The following is a 5,903-nucleotide window of genomic DNA, read 5'->3' on the forward strand; positions in this document are numbered from 1 at the left end:
CCCCCCCCCCCCGCCGCTTGTTCTCTCCTACTCTCTCTCTCAAATAAAATATTTTAAAAAATGAGTTGGATGGAGAAGCTAGGAAATAACAAGTAAGATAGAGGTATCATCAGGAATAAAAATCAAATCTCTAATTGTAGTAATGGGATTAATGTAAGAAAAAAAATTATGGGGGCACCTGGCTGGCTCAGTCAGTAGAACATGTGACTCTTGATCTCAGGGTTATGAGTTCAAGCCCTACACTGGGCATGGAGCCTACTTAAAAAAAAATATAGTCCTGCATTTAAGTCTTCAAAACTAACGATACCAATATATGACAGACAAGAAATAACAGCAGCATGTACTTAAAAAGACTGAGCGCTGGGACACATGGGTGGCTCAGTCAGTTAAGTTTCTGCCTTTGGTTCAGGTCATGATGCCAGGATCCTGGGATCGAGCCCTGCACTGGGCTCCCTGCTCAGGGGGGAGCCTGCTTCTCCCTCTCCCTCTACCTGCCGCTCCCCCTGCTTGTGTTCTCTCTCCGTCAAATAAATACAATCTTTTAAAAAAATAAAAAAAATAAAAAAAATAAAAATAAAAAGACCGAGGGTCTATGGGGGCAAAAAAGCTCAAAATGAATCACCAGTGTAGTATAACTGGCCTCACCCCAAAAAAAGAAAAAAAAACAAATTTAATCTTAACTACATCAGTATCTAAGAGAATGATGATCACTCCTAAATCCAAAGAGAAGGATTATTTTGTGCTGATCATACAAAACCTAAAATATTGTGTCATAGGTACCACACTTCAAGGAATAACATGAAAAAATAGAGCATTTTCAGAGGAAAGCACACGAGATGATAAGGTGACTAGAAACCAGGAAATATGAGGAATGACTGGACGAACTGAAAATGCTTAATCTGAAGAAGAGACTTCCCAGGGGACATAAATATCTTCAAATAGTTGAAGATCTGGCATGCAGAAAAGGAGTTACACTTATTTAGCCCCAGTGGGTATAACTTACACCAATTTCTTCTTGGTCTTGAAATTCTCTGAACTGTTGATACAAAAAGATGGATGTTATGTCAATTCTCCCTAAGAAGAAAATGACCTAGAGCTGCCACACGGGTTTTTGTGGTTGTTTTTTACAAAACTTGACGGAAAAGGTTACACGTACCGAAGAGAAAACGCAAGTGGACAATAAATCTATGAAAATACACCCAACTTCACTAGTTATCAGGGAAACGGAAATTCAAACAATGCTCATGGAAGATGATAACATAAATGAAAATGAAACTGGTTGGGGGTAATATGGGAACTCTGCACTATTTCTGTAATTCTTCTGTAAATCCAGAAGTATTCCAAAATAAAATGGTAGTTAAAAACAACAACACTCTTCACCCCTGCAAATTCTTTTAAGTCTAACAATACCAATTGTTAACAAGGATATAGGGAAACAAGAAAGGGAGAGGGAGTACAAATTATTAAAAATATTCAACAGCAATTTGGCAATATTTATAAAGTTAAAGCTGCTCATAGCTTTTGACCCAGAAGCTCCACTCTTAAAATGTATATCCTAGAACAGCACTGCCACTAAATAGGGTAACTACTAGCCACATGCGACTACTGAGAACTTGAAATGAGGCAAGTCCAAAATGAGATACATTTTTAAGTATAAAATACATACCTGACTTCAAAGACTTTGTAGAAAAAAAGAACGTAAAATATCTCGTTAATAATTTTTATATTGATTGATGAAATGATAACATTTTGGATATATTGAACTATATAATTTGTATTGGTTTTTTAGTTTATTTACTTAAGTAATCTCTATACTCAACATGGGGCTCAAACTTACAACCCCGAGATCAAGAGTCAAATGCTCTTGACTGAGCCAGACAGGTACCCCTATAATTTGTATTGTTAAAATTTAATCTACTTAGCCTTTTTTTAATGTGGCTACTAAAAAATATAAAATTATTTGTTTGCACTGTTTGAATCAGACAGTACAGCACTACAGCCTCACCTACCAGTGCTCAAGAAATAAATTTAGTGAGTCATAACCAACATTTTTTAATGAAAAAGCATAGAATAGGAAACGTCACCATGTTGGAGAGGAAGGGGGTGGGGGGGGTAACTGGGTGATGGACATTGGGGAGGGTATGTGCTGTAATGAGCACTGGATATTATATAAGACTGATGAATCACAGACCCGTACCCCTGAAACAAATAATACATTATATGTTAATTAATTGAATAAAATTTTTTAATGTCATCATGTACTGTCATCGTGTAATAAGGGTTATTTCATTAAACTTTTGATACACTGTATAGATGTGATGTAAAATCTATTTCTTTGCCATGGGTGGTGGCCAAAAATGTTTGGAAACTACTAGGGGCACCTGGCTGGCTAGGTCTCTGTAGAGCATGTAACTCTTGATCTTGGGTCCTGAGTTTGAACCCGTCATTGCGCATAGAGATTACTTTTAAAAAAAAAAAAAAAAAGAAAGAGAAAAGAAAACTCCTGCTAAACTCTCTGAAACACAATGTTCACTGTAGTGTTATTGTTTGTAATAGCAAATATTTGAAACAACTCATACAGCCAACAAAGGAGGCTAGATAAATTGTGCTATACTTACATCCAAAGTAAAGATTTTATTATTTAAGAGAGAAAGAGAGAGAGAATGCACAAGCAGGGGGAGCTGGAGAGGGAGAGGGAGAGCAGGCTTCCCACTGAGCAGGGAGTCCAAAGTGAGGCTCTATCCCAGGACCCCAGGGTCATGACCTGAGCTGAAGGCAGATGCTTAACCAACTGAGCCACCCAGGCATCCCCCCTTTTTTTAAGGATTTGGTTTATTTATTTTAAGAGAGAAAGAGATTTTTTTAAGATTTTATTTATTTGAGAGAGAGACTTATATTCAAAGTAGTAGTACTAATCAGCCATGGAAACAAATGAACTGAAACCAAAATATCCATGAGGGTAAATATGGAAAACACAATACTGAGCAAAAAAAGACAAGCTGCAGAAAAAAATCACACAAAATGATATAATTTATGTAAAATTTTAAAAGATGAAAAACTGGTACATGTGATCTTTTAGTTCTCTGAAACAATGAACTATCTGAAGCATATGGCAAACTGTTAAGATTCAACAAAACTTAGTGGTAGCTATACAGGTAATATATCATCATCTTATTCTCTGTACCTTTCTGTGTACTTCAAATATTTATGTAAATACAAGATCTCAAATACCATATACAATTGACCCTTGAACACCACGTGGGGTTAGTGGCACTGACATCTGCACATTTGAAAATCCACCTATGAATTTGACTCTCCGAAAACAACTACTAAAAGCCTACTGTTGACCAGAAGACTTACCAATAACAGTCAATTAACACATATTTTGCATGTTATGCATAATATATACTGTATTCTTACAATAAAGTAAGCTAGTGGAAAGAAAATGTTAAGAAAACCATAAGAAGAAATATTTACAATATCATACTGTAAATAATCCGCATATAAGTGGATCTGAGCAGTTCAAACCCGTGTTGTTTCACGGTCAACTGTACTTAAAAGTCATAATCCCTACTCCACGTTTATATCTTTAAGATACCATGTCCTTTGGGTGCCTGACTGGCTCAGTTAGTGGAGTGTGCAATTCTTGAACTCAGGGTTGTGGGTTTGAGCCCCACGATGGGTACAGCGATTACTTTTTAAAAAATTAAATACAATAAAATAATAAAATAATATAAATGTAAATAAATAAATAAATAAGAAAGATACTATATCCTAAATTAAAACTTTAAGGCTTTGGGGTGCCAGCTGGCTCAGTCAGTAGATCACGTGACTTGATCTCAGGGTTGTGAGTTCCAGCCCCACATTTGGTATAGAGTTTACTTAAAAAATAAAAATCAAAAACAAAATAAAAAAATAAAGGTTTTAAAAAAAACTTGAGGCTTAAAAAAAAATTAAGGCTTTATTGTTGTAGTTTTTAAATGACAAGCACTAACAAAACATTGACCTAATAGATTTGTAGCCACCCTGGTTACAACATATTTCATTATTATACAAATGTGAAAGCATTACAGGTCTAATCATGTCTCCAGAAAGAAAGAAATACCATAAACTCTCCCATGTCTGGCATGGTTGAGGAATCTGGTGTTCTGGTCAATTAAATTGCTTTTGTTTATTAAGATCTCCCATAAATACCATACATGGATTACCAGTTTTTAAAATAATTAAGATACAATAAAATGCACTTAAATCTAAAACTACACATGATATAATTTATTTTTCACTGATAATTATGGCAAGCCACTTCGGGATCTTGCAGTAATTTTTTAAATGTACTTTTTAAGCAGTTGATCTCTAATTCAGATTAAACCAGTGTTATTTGCATGCCATAAAAATCTTGAGAAAACAAGGGATGTTTCCTTATACTAGCTTATAAAAGGGTTCCAGTGTCTTAAACATCTATGTTGTTTTTCCGGTACATAAATGAGAAAATTTGGACCTATGGATAGTCCAAAGAGATAAAATTCAGAAACAAAATACATTTAGATCTTAGATAAGGCAACAAACAATTTGACATTTTCTTTTTTACCATGTAAAGCTATATACCTTTAAAATCCATGAAACGAAAATCAATGTCGTCCATTTTTAAATCTGTGGTTCAGGCCTACGAAATAAGAAAATATTTTAATATTCTGACCTGTATCTTTTCGTCTCTCAGTAAATTTTTTCACAAATTTCCAGTTACTTGTTATCCAAAGGGGAAAAAATGCTGAAGAAATTTTAAAACTCAGAAAAAGCAGTTAATGAGGGGCAGGGCCTGGCTGTCGTGTGCCAAAAGCCCGGCCTGCAGTAAATTTTCACGAGGTCTTTTCGTACCATAATCTGCCCCACAACAGGGAAACCAGGGCTCGAGGTACCCCGTGATTGGTCTGGCTGGTACTCGATGCCTCCTCTTATTGGTTCAAAATCTCCCACATCACCGCCCATACGTTCAAAGCATCCAATCACTCGCTGTCGTTTTTCCCACTCTCACAGACCCGCTAGCGCCTTCAGCTCCCCACCCCCCACAATCATCAACGGTTGGGCTTCAACGAAATTTTGGTCGTTCACCTCCAAACTTCTATCTCCCGCTTTCAGTGGCCGCACACCGCTCCCCACACTTCATCCAAGTCTAAAAAACCCCTCTGCTTCTGCCCATTTTCCTTCACCTGAGAGTCGGCTACAGCAACCCCGTAGTTCAAAACCGTCGCCTCGGGAGCTCTCTAAAAAGTATTAAACTAATGGCCACACCTTCTTGCTAGTTACAAACCACTCAACTAACCTGTAGCTAACCCACCTTTAGCCCTTCCTACCTCCGCGGAGGTAGGATGACAAACCTCCGCGGAGAGAACGACCGCCACGGTTCCCTCTCCACAAACTCCGTCCACGATGCCCGTCGACGCTCAAGTGGCACCGCCCCCCATAGTGACATCACCAACGGCCACGCCCAATTGGCCTTTACCCTCTATCTGAGCGTAAGCGTCGTCGGGGCACAGGGCGCCGTCTAGGCCTTAAGGTCTGGGGTTGCAGCTTAGGAGGCAGGGGTTTAGAATCACAGAGAGTAAGGAAACATGGTGCAATACTGAAAGCATACTACAATTAGAGAGAGGGGTGCAGATGACCTGGGCTACAGGCAAGCGGGGGGAGGGGGGCCGGAAAGGGGGGGAGGAGAGAGGGAGGGAAGGAGGGGGGAGGGAGGGGGGAAAGAAGGGGGACGGAGGAAGGAAGGAAAATAAACAATATTGCGCGCTGGTTATTCAAGAGAGGCGAAGGTCGGAAATATCACAAGTTGAGAGGAATGAAAAACCCCGTATTTCCAAGACATGTTTCTGCTGCCCAGCCCTTGTCAAATCTGAAGGAAACTA

Source organism: Ursus maritimus (assembly GCF_017311325.1).
Source record: "Ursus maritimus isolate PB19 chromosome X unlocalized genomic scaffold, ASM1731132v1 scaffold_X1, whole genome shotgun sequence".
NCBI lineage: Eukaryota > Metazoa > Chordata > Mammalia > Carnivora > Ursidae > Ursus > Ursus maritimus.